This window comes from Mytilus edulis, chromosome 11, assembly GCF_963676685.1.
Source record: "Mytilus edulis chromosome 11, xbMytEdul2.2, whole genome shotgun sequence".
Classification (NCBI taxonomy): Eukaryota; Metazoa; Mollusca; class Bivalvia; order Mytilida; family Mytilidae; genus Mytilus; species Mytilus edulis.
In genome coordinates this window covers 45,786,778-45,802,830 of record NC_092354.1, presented here as the reverse complement: position 1 = coordinate 45,802,830, position 16,053 = coordinate 45,786,778, and the positions used below count along the sequence as shown (strand labels likewise).

At 31.3% G+C, this 16,053-nt stretch overlaps 1 long non-coding RNA gene across 1 annotated transcript; it reads right to left on the bottom strand.

Moving 5' to 3' along the window:
• Positions 1-2,681: 2,681 nt before the first annotated feature.
• LOC139494860 (uncharacterized) lies at positions 2,682-5,045 on the bottom strand. Its single transcript, XR_011657184.1, has 3 exons — positions 4,726-5,045; positions 3,650-3,826; positions 2,682-3,031 (listed from the first exon to the last, which is right to left on the bottom strand). It is a non-coding gene; the product is annotated as an uncharacterized lncRNA (long non-coding RNA).
• Positions 5,046-16,053: the final 11,008 nt, after the last annotated feature.

Below are 16,053 nucleotides of genomic sequence, written 5' to 3'. Positions count from 1 at the left end.
CCATAAAACATGTAAAAGGCCCAAAGTCAAGCGTATAAATTAAGGTGTGTTCTTGACAGTGTTGTTCAGTTGTTTACTTCTATATATGTTTATAGGAAGAAGCTTGTTTAAGGTGGAACATACACTACAGGGGGATAACTCTGTAAAATCAGCTAAATGTTTTTATTACGTTGTGTTGTTAAGGGAATATTAAAAGCTTCTCAATGATCAAAATCAGTGTTTGTCAAACTGCTATATAACCAGTGTAATTGTTCTGATAAAACGGTTGGTTAAATTTTTTTGAAATTTTTATATTTTTGTCAAAGGGTCAAAGTAAATACTTTGTCAAAATTTTATGCAAATTAAACGAGCCAAACTAATGTTGGGTACCACCTTAATAAGTATGAATTGAAAAGATGAGTTGTATAACTTGTATAATTAGTATTTCATTATTTGTATGATTCAATTAACATTACAGTATAGCATAAAATTCAAAAACAATTTCCAATAGAATGATTAAATAAAATAAAAGACATGTCAACAATTAAAAATTGTGAATACATTATTTTTAAACATGTAAGGGATATTGGAATATATATTTTTAACTGATAGCATATCTAATATTGATCCTTTGGTTACAAAAACACGGAATTGATCCGTACATTAATGTTGAATATAACGGATGTTAGATATTTACAATAAAAGAAAATTACAAATAAAACAGAATAGAGAATGTAACAGATTTTTTTTCTCTTTCAGGTGTATATTCTCGTTGTTATAACAGACACAAAAGAAAAAAAAGGAATAATAGATTATTTCAAAATTTTCTGGGTACATATTAACCCTGAACATTAGCAATATGGATTGGCATGCAAATTAATAGGATTTACAACAAACTTAATTTACTGGAGTGAAAACATAGTTCATGCGATCCATGTATAAACATGCAATCCGTTTACTATTGGTATTGAGTTTTATGATTTAGATCTTCGCGAACGAGGGACATCGACGCAAATAGTTGGTCTGTGTTTGATTTTATTTTCTGGAAAAATGGACAGAAACGATTTTATTATCCAGTGCTAGCAGGTGTAATATTTTGCGGTTCTTTATTTAAATTCGCGGTCAGATTATCTATTTTCACCTAAACCAGGCCAAAACAATCTTTTTCAGCTCATCAACAAATAAAAAAAAAAAAATTCTTTCACAAGTCCTCGTTAAATGAACATTTGGCCGCATAAGTAATTTTAATTTTGAGATACAAATATCCATTTTTATAGGTAACACATACAATTTATATATATATATAGTTAAAAATGAGATGAAAAAGAAACATTCTAATTATATGAAAAAAATAAAAGCAATAATTCAAGGATAGATCTAATATTGTAAAAAAAGAGGGCATGATTATCTAAAATGGTAAATTTTGTGCGAGCGGAGACAAAATCCATTTCTTTTTTTGAAAGATCATAAACAAAACTATAATGTTCAGATTAACTTGTATATTTTCAGAAACTTTTTGATTGATTGTTGTTTGTTCGAATTCCAGTTCCAAAAAAATGGTGCATGTCACAAGAAAGTTATACAAGAAGACCGAATATCTGATTTATGAATCGTCGTTTTATTGTGTAAACAGTTGATTACTATGGAAAAAAACTCAATTGATCAATCAAATAATCTATGCAAATAGTTATCAAAAGTACCAGGATTATAATTTTATACGCAAGACGCGCGTTTCGTCTACATAAGACTCATCAGTGACGCTCAGATCAAAATAGTTAAAAAGCCAAACAAATACAAAGTTGAAGAGCATTGAGGACCCAAAATTTCCAAAAGTTGTGCCAAATACGGCTAAGGTAATCTACTCCTGGGGTAAGAAAATCCTTAGTTTTTCGAAAAATTGAAAAATTTTGTAAACAGAAAATTTATAAAAATGACCATATAATTGATATTCATGTCAACACCGAAGTGCTGACTACTAGGCTGGTGATGCAATTTGCCTAAAAATGTGTACAATATGTATGAGGTGATTTCGATTATGAAATGATTTAAAATGCTAAGTAATTCCTGATAATGCAATTTTTATTTCCATATTTGAGGAGTATACTACCAAAAGATACATTGATTACGTCACGGTAAAATGATAAAATTATGTCGTTAAGCTGAAAGACAAAACATGTTCAGCCAATCAGAATACAAGTTACATCAACAATTTAATTACTAACGAATGTGACTGGATTTTTGACAATTCAACAAATGAATGTTTGTGCAGGAATTTATATATTAATTAAACAAATGTTGTGGTTTTTTCTCAACACTCGGATCTTTATCAGTCTTTTTTGTTGTTTTAATTTTAGTTCATTTAAAGGTTTTGGGGTTTAATTTTTGGCGTCTATGCTCACCTAACTAGTACACATTTTTGTCAAGGTGCCAGCTGAAGCTCTTCTCCGGTTGCGTGATTTTCTAGCTGTGTTAAATACTGATTTGTTACCTTCGGCTTTTTTGCAGGTTTTGGTTGGGTTGTTGTCTCTTATGTTATATGAAATGAAACTTGGACACTATTCCGTATTAAAAAAGTACATCTGAAGAAAAAAGTTTCTAATTATATATCCCTATTTTTTACTGATAATTTCAAACATTTGTGCCAAATATATACAAAGGTCGAAAAACACAGTAGTTTTAATATTCCAACGATTTATAAGCAATCAATGTAAAGAACAAGTACATGTCAATGGTATTTCAAGTCTAAACAAGAGTGCGTAGTACTAGGCTAGTGAAATAATTATCCGAAGTAAACCTTAAAACATTCATGATCATCTGTTATTCAGCTATACCAATATTTCGCACACATACATGTTCTTGAGTCGTTCATTGCAACTCTCGTCTTGCAATACTGTTGTACTTCTAATTGAAAATTTCCCACAGCCTGGCTCACTATCGTTAGAATAACGTCCATCGTAATCATTTAACTGTACTGAAACATTGAATACATTCTCGAAGGTTGCATTTGTAACCCATAATTTATCTTTAAGGCCAATCCACATATTTGTTTGACCTGAAAAATTATAACTTTATAGTGTTAAAACCTTTTTGTTTTCCTTAAAACAAAACATGTACTATGTTATATATATATGTTACGATTAGGAATTATTCGGTTGTATGCAGTGCCTAAATTTATAATGCGTTTTATTTGTAAAACATAGGAAGGATTTGTTTGCATTTAATTTAACTAATGATAAAAAGATCAATTACTTATTAGTCATTTTCTGATACTCGGACTGTTTGTCCAGTAAATAGGGGTTTCCCCTCAAAGCAAATAATCAAACGTTATATGAAAATCATTACAACAACAACTTATGTGGTGACTGAACACTAATAATTCTGCAATGTATGGATCTGCGATAATTTTAGAAAGTCACAAACTAGCTAACCATTACAAGTACTGTCAATGTTTTCCTATCTCATTTCAGGTACAGAAAAAAAGTCGGTGTTTAGATTTATTGAACATTTGATTCCTATAAACGTATATTTTTTTTTCTTTTTATATCAAAGTGCATTTTTCAAATATGTATGCTTAACGTCGTACTTTTTAATTAATAAATGTCCTCTGCTTTTCGGAACTTTATTTTGTTTTATTGAGTTAAATCTATTAGTATTGTGCAGGTGTACTTACAACTTGTAAATTGTATAACAAATTCCCATTTGGACAGAGTTGTTAAGCTTATTAAATCTCCGCCATTTGCTTGACAGTGGCTCCTAGCATCCTTCCATGTTTTCCCGTCGCCGTCCCAAAACATTTTCAGACACGTATTGGAGTGAAGATCGTAGAAATATCCTTTATTGGTGCAACCTGAATGTAAATAAAGAAGCCAACCAAGCATGTTAACCGTAATACTTGATTAATATTACGGATTTAAGGTCTAGTTCGGTTTTGTTGAAGTCAATAGATTTAAAAGCATAAAAAAATGTTTGAAACCCAATACATTAGCCAGTTATAATCAGGGATGCCACGCACTGTGGACAATGGGGAATTTTATTCGAGGTGGAACCAACCGGAAAACGGGAATGAAAATCGAAATACCTGCAATCTTACAGCAAGTTTAATAACCCTACTTGTACTCGTTGACTCGTCTATCGACAGTTAGTATCCATATGTTCAAGTAGGGCAAAAGATACCAAAGGGACAGTCAATTTCATTAATAGAAAATAAACTGACAACGCGATGGCTCAACATATACACAAATTAAGCTCATTTTGTGGGACGATTCAAAGGATCGACTTGTAGGAGATGAATCCTGGTTTTGATAACGCTTGCTGCAAATGATTTCTAAATGTTTATCTCTATCAAGCTCTATTTTAGATATTATGCAAGAACCGTTATCCATGAAACTACTGACAATCCTTGAAAAATCACTGAAAAAACCTGAATTCATGACAGAAAAAACAATAATATTGGGTATCCATCCATGACACAAAAATCGGTAAATGCACAACAAACAAATAAATCCCGCATAGCGAAAAGTAAAATCACAGAAATGCTGAAATTCTAAAAGGAAAGTCCCTAATCAAATGGAAAATCAAACGAAGGATAACAACTGTGATATTCCTGTTTTCTTATGTAGAAAATGGTTGATTTAACCTGGTTTTAAAGCTAGTTTAACCTCTTACTTGTATGACAGTCGATCAGAGGCACGCCAACATTCGATCAAATCTTATGTGTTTGTCGGAAAATTACAAAATAATACTCACCATCTTTGTAAGTATTGTAAATCTCCGATTCTAATGCATTATTATTTATAACTGTTTCTCCTGCAGTCATGCATGTTTTTCCTATTTCATTCCATAAATATGCTTTGCAATTTGTATTGAAAAGGAATACGCAGTTACTTGCACATTGTATATGAGATTGTGCTGCGATTCTTTTATTCACGAAATTTTGTCGACAATAAATGTTTATTTTTGAAAACCAGTGTACTATCGGATTTGCGTTTTGTTGTATTGTGTACACATACAAAAGAGTAAGAAATATCAAAACCAGCATTCGTTTAAACTTCATTTCTCCTCCTTTCTTTAAGATGGTTTGCTGTGCTTTCGTGTGAAGACAGCGTAATTTGGAAAAACCGTATCATGCATGAACTTATTGATATTCCCCTGACAACAAATTATCTATTACATTTAGAATTGATTAGTTGTGATGAAGCATGTTTTAAATCTTCCAAGTTTGAGTTATTCTGCAGTTATCAAATCCAGCTTTCCGTTTACATTTAGCCTCGCCAGGGAATCTTTATGTGTTGATTCACAGTTTTGGTTTTCTTGGGGATTAGGTAAACTATAAAAAATTGAAAAAGAAATATGATAAGTTTGTTTTGTCTTTGGTCTTTGAAAAAAAGGGTGGGAAGTTCCCCTGTCATTTTTATTTGACTACTATAAGGGCTTTACTTTGTAATTTGTTCGTGTTTTGCCATTGCGTAATCGGTTTACTATACATCCTCAATCGAAAGCCGATATTGTATCTATTACCACAAGTTGTTTTCTCCCTCCTGGATTGAGAATTAAATTCTTTAGTGCATGGGTAATTTTGAACTTAAACAGAAAGTTTATTAACTCTTTAAACTATGCATAGTTTTAAACTCCGTATGGTGAACCACAACTGTGTTAATCATTTCGATAGAGTCCCTAAAGTGGCGAAACATGTAAACCATAGCAAATAAAATTGCCGACCATTTGAAGTGTTGTTGTCAATTTGGAGTATTAGTCATAGTTTTGTTTCATTTGTAACTAAGTTGTGTAAGTGCGTATTAAATCAATTCGGTTCCGTTCCGAATACAATGTAAAATATTGATCGCTACATCGTTATATATATCAGCTTGTTTGTATTCTCTATTAACATAATTTCAATTATAATTTGAAAATTTAAACTTCGTTTATGTGTAAAAATATATTATATTTTCTATATAAAAAGAAGAGACAATTTCCGTTCAATTTAGTTTTCAAACGGTCAATACTAGGATATGGCACATCCTACTCAATATGTATTGATGGTGTAAATTGTAGCATTTCGCATGCATCTTTTAAATCTGAAAATGATCATTCAACGAAACAAAATTCTATTACATTAAATGAATAAAGACAACAGTAGTATACCGCTGTTAGAAATTCATAACTCGATTGAGAAAAAAAAAACAAATCCGAATTACACACTAAAACTGAGGGAAACCTATCAAATATAAGAGAACTACGACACAACAGAAACACAACATTAAAATGTTACACACACAGAAACGAACTTTAATATCACAATGGCCATTGTCCTGACTTGGTACAGGGCATTTTATGAAAAAAATGGTGGGTTGGACCTGGTATTTGGCATGCATTTTTACAATCAGACAAATTACATAAGAAGGATTTCAATAATTGGCCGATAATCTCAGGCTAACATATGATTGCGCGTTTCATCTACAAATTACTCATCAATGACGCTCAGATCAAAATAGTTATTAAGCCAAACACCTACTAAGCTGAAGAGCCTTGATGACATAATACTCCCAAAAAACTGTTCCAAATGCGGTTAAGGTTATCTATGCCTGAGATAAGGAAATTTGTAGTATTTCCACTAGCAGTGTCATCGACAAAGTGGTGTAATTGATTATCAAAGGCACCACGATTATATTTTGATACGCCAGACGCGCGTTTCGTCTACATGTAACTTATTAGTGACGCTTAGATCAAAATAGTTATTAAGCCAAACAAGTACAAAGTTGAAGAGCATTGATGAACTTATATTCAAAAAGGTTGAGTCATAAATAGCTATGGTAATCTATGACTTGGATACGAAAATCCTTAATATTTCGAAAAATTCATACTTTTGTAAATTGATATTTTTTTTCAAATACGGTTAATGATCATTCAATTGTATATGAATATTATTTTAACTAAATTAAAGTATATAGTATTAATGTAGTATAAAGGAAGATAACCTTAGTTAGAAATCAGATATAAATAACATGCGACTTACTTGTAATCAACTCATTCGTCTTTTCGGTGGTAATAATACGTTTCAAACAGGCTTTCCTGTTATTAGACATGTTCACCATAAGCCGATAACGGAACAGAAACGTTCATACTAGGGCATTTTTATCGATTAAAACAAGACCGGTTCGAACTAGATCGATGTAATGGCCAATGTGAACGCTGTGAACCAATCTTCAATTGGTCTAAACTAAAACATCAAAAGAGGTAGTTTAGATTGAATCGATCTAAAGTAGACCGATCTTTCTTTAAATGTGAAAGCAAAGATAGGTTAAAACTGGAACGATTGAACGAAAATAACGTATTCGCATGTATAGCGCCAAAACTATCTCAGAGGTTTGTTTAAACCATATTTCTTTTTTTGAAAACAAACTGAAAACATGCTGTTTTCGCCGTTACATAGATTTGCAAAATGTGTGTCTTCGTTTCTGTTGTTGATTTTTTCTCTTTTGAGGAACCGCAGTATTTCGTCTTGTTGTAACTTTGTTGCTACGGTTATTTTTTTTCAAAATTAAAGAAAACTGCAATAACAACGGTATCAAAATTTGTAATTCAAGAGAAACAATAACTTTACGTTCTTTCAAGTATGTGTATCGATCGGTGTTTTATACATGAATTTGATAAATCAGTTCTATTTATACACAATGTTCACAGTTTTACGGGTAAAAAGGTCAGATCGATTGCGTTTTTAATTGAAGTGTGAACGCAGTGGTTCAGATTAGACCGATAGCGATCCTTATGATTAAGGATAATGTGAACTCTAACTAGTTAAAAAGCTAGTGTGAACGGGGTCTGATACCGAAACCGAAACCCATACCGATACCGAAACCAAAAGTAGTAGCGAGGTAAATGATAAATGTTTATGATGTTAGTTTACTCAATGATTTTACTCAATAATATTGTTTAAGCTATTAATACACTAGATGGAGTATTACTTTAACTAATTCATTAATTTGAATCTATCAAAAAGATTAAATTACACAATAACTAAATAGACTAATGCAAGTATTATACAATTTAAGATGTTGATACTATTTATCTTTGGTATACATTTATCATAAAGCAGGTTTAGTCGTAGAGTTAGAGCTGCGCATAGTTCTACAATAGGTACAATATCGTTCCGACTATGTCTGTAAAGATAACCTTATAGAATGTTCTAAACAAACTCTTCTTGCACACATCTTTTCATTGACCAAATTGTGTTGATCGCCGATTATTGTATTTTGATAGCGTAGCAGCTTTACAGTATATGGTGTTGTAACATGATGTTCAAATGGATATATGGTATGGCTGAGTATCTACCAATCTGTAGTTTATCGTGTTATTTTTACGACATAGAAAACCAGATGTGATGTATCTTATTTTCCTTCCTGTGTCCATTATGATCTATGTATGAATACAGTTTATACGAAGATGTCAACTGCCTGGTTTTTGGTTTGGGCGATTTATTTTATTGAAGATGACGAGATGACGAAGAAAACAAAAGGAGATGGATGATGAAGATGCAGATGAATAAAAATGCAACCCAACACATCAAGACGGACCTTCAAACGTGCTACCAAAAAAGAAAAGAAAGGGAAATGGAGAGAAAAACTAAGTGTTGAACACACTGTTAAAAGTAGTTTAGCCAGGACAACATAAACATTTTGGGATCCTCCTCTTATAATACAGATTACATGTTACAGTTGTCAAACAATTATACTGAAATGAACATGTTTGTCTTTATAATTAATCGTTTTGGTTTCGTTTAAAAATTAAAGATTATCTTAATAAATATAGTCGGGACGATATTACACATATTCTAGAAATATGTACAGTTCTTTCCCTTCGACATAACTAGCTGCATGATTAATGCACATCATAAATGCGTTTGTAACATGCATTATTTGTATTTAAAACTCGTTGAATTTACCTTTGCGTTTTTAATATATTCGTGTAAATTGTTAAAATTGAAGTGATATTCCATCTAGTGTATTCAAATTTCAAAATTTATAATGGAGTAAAATAGTTGAATTAGTTAAACATTATAAATTTTACCATTTACCTCACTACTATTTTTGGTTCCGGTTTCGGTTTCGGTTTTAGTTTCGGTATCGACTTATGGTGAACATGTCTTATTGTGGCGATTAAAATTCTTAGTTTGCAAAAGAATTTGGCGAAAGATATATATATATATATGTATAACAAGTAATAGTTTTTCGAAAAAAAAAATATCAATCAACACATTTTACCTAACACGTTTATGAACCATTATATCGTAATGGTATGTGTCAAATAAGGTCCTTATCGTAATAATTCTTCAATTAGCCATTGTTGTAAATGCATAACATATTTGTCAAACACTTTCTTCTCTCGTCATGAAATATCATAACCCTGTTCATGTTTTCTTATGTTTTTCGTGTATAAAATGTACTTAACAATGGCGACTGTATAGAATGTGAAAAAAAAATCATGTGTGTGTTTACAAACTTAAGGAGATATGGATATTATAGATAAATGTTACCTGTTTACCTGTGTACCGATACCCAAAATTAGTGAAGAAGCAACATTTGATTGCTTAAGCATATCAATCCAATATTCGATGGGAGTTAGAGACGTTTACTAGCTTTGGATTGTCACAACCAATAAACGAACATTTATTATTAACATCACAGTAATATCTTCTAATCAGGTCGAAAGAATCATTAAGCCCGCACATTTTTCATTGTTCAATTCTTAATAACGTTTCCGCGGAGACAATAACAATTTGATTTTGTCCATCTTGTTTATGTCTCATTTTTCGAGTTTCTCGGACTTTACCTGATAACACAATACTCCGGATTCACCTTGAACTCGTTACAATTTTGATAGAAAATCAATAATCAGCTGATAACATTTTATAGCTAAAGGCAACGAAGAACTTATTAATACAGTTGTTGGTTGTATTGTTTGACAAATGATATGGTTAAATGTTGTCCATCACATCTCACATATAGAATTTATCCACCACTTTGAGACGCACGTGTTTGAAGCAAACTTTACGATGTCCCGGACAGGAAGATGTTTTTATTACTAAAATGTTTAAAAGCAAGAAAAACTTCTGAGTCTAAAACCTTTATCCTAAAACTTTGATATGAATAATTATTTTGAGATGGTACTTTAACAGTCTTTTTAACGAAGCATGTGTCACAAGCCTAGTTTTACGTCTAAATTGTTTTCATTTAGATGGTCGTAGATATGATTCATTTAACATTATAGTATAGCATAACATTCAAAAACAATTCCCAATAAAAAAATAATATGAAAAAAAGACATGTTACCAATTAAAAAGTGTGATTGCATCACCTTTAAACAGGTAAAGGATATTAGAATATATATTGTTATAACAAACACAAAAGAATAAAAGGAATAATAGATTATTTCAAAATTTTCTGCGTACATATTAACTGAAAACAATCGCAATATGGATTGGCATGTAAATTAATAGGATTTACAACGAACCTAATTTACTGGAGTTAAAACATATTTTATATGATCCATATATGTACATGCAATCTGTTTACTACTGGTAATGAGTCTTGAAATTTACATGTAGATCTTCGCGAAAGAGAGACATCGACGCAAATATTTGGTCTAGGTTTGATATTTTGTATGAAAAAAAAATGGACGGAAACAATTTCATCATCAAGTGCTAGCGGGCATAATATTTTGCGGTTCTTTATTTCAAATTCGCAGTCAGATTATCTATTTTCACCTAAAAAAGGTTAGACCAATATTTTTCCTCTCCTCAACAAATACAAAAAAAAAAACATTTTTTCAAGTCCTCGTAAAATAAACATTCGACCGCATAAGTAATTTTAATTTTGAGATACAAATCACCATTTTTATAGGTTACACATAAAACTTATATAGATATAGTTAGAAATGAGGTGTTAAAGAAACATTGGTGACCATCTGATGTTGTCTGTTATATGGTCTGGTTGTTGTCTTTTTGACACATTCTCCATTTCCATTCTTAATTCTATTATAATTGTATGAAAAAATAAAAGCAATAGTAATCAAGGATAGATGTAATATTGTAAAAAAGGGCATGATTATCTAAAATGGTAAATTTCGTGCTAGCGGAGACAAAATCATCCATTTCTTTTTTTTTGAAAGATCATATCAACAAAACTATATTGTTCAGATAAACTTGTATATTTTCAGAAACTTATAAATTAATTGTTGGTTGTTTGAATTCTAGTTCCAAATAATTGTTGCATGTCACAAGAAACTTATATAAGAAGACCTACTATCTAATTAATTAATCGTCGTTTTATTTTGTGTACAGTTGATTACTATGAAAAATAATCAAATAATTAATCAAATAATCTATGCAAATCTAACATAAAAAAGTGTACAATATGTATTGGGTGATTTCGATTCTGAAATGATTTAAACTGCTAAGTAATTTCTCATAATGTATTTTTATTTCCATTTTTTGAAGAGTATGCCATCAAAAGATACGTTGATTTCGTCACGGTCAAATGATAAAACTATGTCATTAAGCTGAAAGACATAACACGTTCAGCCGATTAGAAGACAAGTTACATCAAAAATAAAATTACTAACGAATGTGACTGGATTTTTGACAATTCAACAAATGAATGTTTGTACAGGAATTTACATATTAATTAAACAAATGTTGTGGGTTTTTCTCAACACTTGGATCTTTATCAGTCTTTTTTGTTGTTTTAATTTTAGTTCATTTAAAGGTTTTGGGGTTTATTTTGACGTCTATGCTCACCTAACTAGTACACATTTTTGTTAAGGCGCCAGCTGAAGCTCTTCTCCGGTGGCGTGATTTTCTATCTGTCTTAAATACTCATTTGTTACCTTCGGCTTTTTTGGAGGTTTTGGTTGGGTTGTTGTCTCTTAGGTTATATGAAATGAAACTTGGACAATCTTCCAGATTAAGAAAGTACATCTGAAGAAAAACGTTCCAATTATATATCCCCTATATTTTACTGATAATTTCAAACATTTGTGCCAAATATATACAAGGGTCGAAAAACACAGTAGTTTTAATATTCCAACGATTTATAAGCAATCAATCTAAAGACAAGTACATATCAATGGTATTTCAAGTATAAAAAAGAGTGCTTAGTACTAGGCTAGTGAAATAATTATCCGAAGTAAACCTTAAGACATTCATGATCATCTGTTATTCAGCTATACCAAAATTTCGCACACATATATCTTCTTGAGTCGTTCATTGCAACTCTCGTCTTGCAATATTGGTTTACTTCTTATTGAAAATTTCCCACAGCCTGGCTCACTATCGTTATAATAACGTCCATCGTGATCATTTAACTGTACTGAAACATTGAATACATTCTCGAAGGTTGCATTTGTTACCCATAATTTATCTTTAAGGCCAATCCACATATTTGTTTTACCTGAAAAATTGTCATTTTATAGTGTTAAAACAAGTGTTTTCCTAAAAATAAAACATGTATTATGTTATATATATGTTATTATTAGGAATCCATCGGTTGTATGCAGTGCCAAAATGTATAATGCGTTTTATTTGTAAAACATAGAAATGAATGTTTTGTATTATCTAATGATAAAAAGATCAATTGGTTATTAGTCATTTTCTGATACACGGACTATTTGTCCAGTTATTAGGGTTTTCCCCTCAAAGAAAATATTCAAACGTTTTAAGAAAATCATTACAACAACAACTGATGTGGTGACTGAACACTAATAATTCAGCAATGTATGGATTTGCGATAATGTAAGAAAGCCACATACTAGCTAACCATTACAAATACTGTCAATGTTTTCCTATCTCAGTTCAGGTACAGAAAAAAAGTCGGTATTTAGACAGATTTATTAATTTTTTTATTCCTATAAACGTATATTTTTTTCTTTTGATATCAAAGTGCATTTTTAAAATATGTATGCTAAAGGAGGCTCGCAGGTATAAGATTTTCAGAAAAATACAAACATTTATTTTTCATTACAAATTTTATTAAGTACCTTAAGTAGTTGTTACTTAATCATATGGTACAAAATCATTCCAAAAAATCTATTCGTGTTGGCCCCAGGAGACTTTTAAAATGTAGATATCATTAAAAAAAAAAGCTCCAAATTATCTCCCTCTGGTGCAAAAATGTAATTTTTTGGCATTAAAATTGAAATATCTTTTTTTAACTCATCGGTGACCTATATTTTTTATTGTTCTTTTCGAATAAGCTACACATCAACTAAATAACTGTAAAATTTAGTTTCATTTTTCTATGAAGTATAAGATAAAGTTCATTTATAGAAAAATATAGCGAAATCTTATATTAAATAAAAAATTTGAAAAAGACCCTCGAGCCCCCTTAACGTTGCACGTTTTAATTAATACATGTCGTTTGCTTTTCGGATCTTTTATTGTGTTTGATTGAGTTAAATCTACTAGTATTGTGAAGGCGTACTTACAACTTGTAAATTGTAAAACAAATTCCCATTTGGACGGAGTTGTTAAGCTTATTAAATCTCCGCCATTTGCTTGACAGTGGTTTCTAGCATCCTTCCATGTTTTCCCGTCGCTGTCCAAAAACATTTTCAGACACGTATTGGAGTGAAGGTCGTAGAAATATCCTTTATTGGTGCAACCTGAATGTAAATGAAATTAAGTCAATATATTTAAAAGCATAAAAAAAATGTTTGAAACACAATACATTAACCAGTTATAATCAGGGTTGCCACGCACTGTGGACAATGGGGAATTTTATTCGAGGTGGAACCAATCGGAAAACGGAAATGAATGTCGAAATACACGAAGTGTAATAACCCTATTTGTACTCATTGATTCGTCCATCGACAGTTAGTATCCATATGTTCAAGGAGGGCGGAAGATATCAAAGGGACAGTCAATCTCACAAATAAAACATACACTGACAACACCATGGCTCAACATATACACAAATTAAGCTGATTATGTGGGACGATTCAAAAGATCGACTTGTAGGAGGTGAATCCTAGTTTTGATAACGCTTGTTGCATATTATTTCTAAATGTTTATCTCTATCAAGCTCTATTTTAGATATCATGCAGGAACCGTTATCCAGGAAACAACTGACAATCATTGAAAAATCACTGAAAAAACTGAATTCATAACAGAAAAAAACAATGATATTGGGTATCCATCCATGACACAAAAATCGGTAAATGCACAACAAACAAAACAAAACAGACAAAAATCAAAGAACCATGGTTTAAAGAGAATGGTTATCCTTTATTTGACGAAAAACTACTGCAAAAAGCTGATTGTGACATACCAATCTTTAATAGAATAAAGCAAATTACATCATGTTATTTGCTCCTTGGTCGGGCTCTTTGACAAATTCCCCATTTCCGTTCTCAATTTTCGTCCGCTATATTTGAGCCAAAATATAATAAGGTTTGACAGATTTTTATCCTTGTCTTGGCGATTTTAAAACAAATTTGCATCGGAATGACTACCACCATTATAAAACACAATTGATTAGTTCAGGCCGAAAGCCTATTAATAAGGCATCCAAACGGTAGGTTCCGTGAAACGGCAGAAGGAAAGTGACAAAATTGAATCCCAAATGGGATGCCATTGGAATATAACGGTTTGTTTGATTGAGTCAAACAGTTAACATATAATTAACGTGTTTGCGACCTGCTAAAGAGTTGTTGCAATGCTACTTTACCGGCAGATAGTATTGTCTATCTCTTAACGAATGATCCGTTTTAAAAAGTTACCGTGCTGACCGGAGCTATCTGCGCATTTATAAATCCCGCATAGCGAAAAGTGAAATCACAGAAATGCTGAAATTCTAAAAGGAAAGTCCCTAATCAAATGGAAAATCAAACGAATGGATAACAACTGTGATATTCCTGTCTTCGTACAGACACTTTCCTAGAAGAAAATGCTTGATTTAATCTGGTTTTAGAGCTAGTTAAACCTCTTACTTGTATGACAGTCGATCAAAGGCACGCCAACATTCGATAAAATTTTAAGTGTTTGTCGGACAATTACAAAGAAAGTATTCATATTAAATAATCATAATTATAATGGTTGATTGTTAATTATTTCTCGTCATGGAAATGCTAGAATAAAACTACACCAGAAGTGAGGCAAACAAAAACAATTAATCCTGAACTGTGGGAAATAGTTAAAAAGAGAACTAGCACATATTTCAAGAAAGGTTCGAATGATTTTCCACTTTATGTTTCAAAATTATACTCACCATCTTTGTAAATATTGTAAATCTCCGATTCTAATGCATAATTATTTATAACTGTTTCTCCTGCAGTCATGCATGTTTTTCCTATTTCATTCCATAAATATGCTTTGCAATTTGTATTGAAAAGGAATAAGCAGTTTCTTGCACATTGTATATGAGATTGTGCTGCGATTCTTTTATTCGGGAAATTTTGCCGACAAAATATGTATATTTTTGAAAACCGGTGTACTATCGGATTTGCGTTTTGTTGTATTGTGTACACATACAAAAGAGTCAGAAATATAAAAACCAGCATTCGTTTAAACTTCATTTCTCCTCCTTTTTTTTAAATGGTTTGCTGCTCTCATGTGAAGACAGCGAAATGTTTAATTAATTTAAAAAGCTTTATCATGCATGAACTTATTGATATTCCCTTTACAAAACATTATCTATTACATTTAGCATTGATTAATTATGATGACGCATGTTCTAAATCCAATTACACGTAGTACATATATACTTACAAATATATTTAAAGATGTTCGATTTTTTAATACTATATACAATGTTTTATCGTTGAAAATAAATAAAGAAACCACAAGGAAGTTGACACATCAAACAATTATCCAGAAATGCGGATACGAATGTGAAGCAAATCTTTATTGTCTGATGGATAGTGGTCTCATTGGTATTCAAACTGTATACCGGTAATCCTCTTATTTGCATCGTAGCCCTTTTTTCTGGTGGACAGTGGTCTCAATCCAAAAGAATTTTAAACATGATGATTTAAAATCCTATTCTTCCCCCTTTCCGTGAAGTGGCAGCGTACCTATTAACCCTG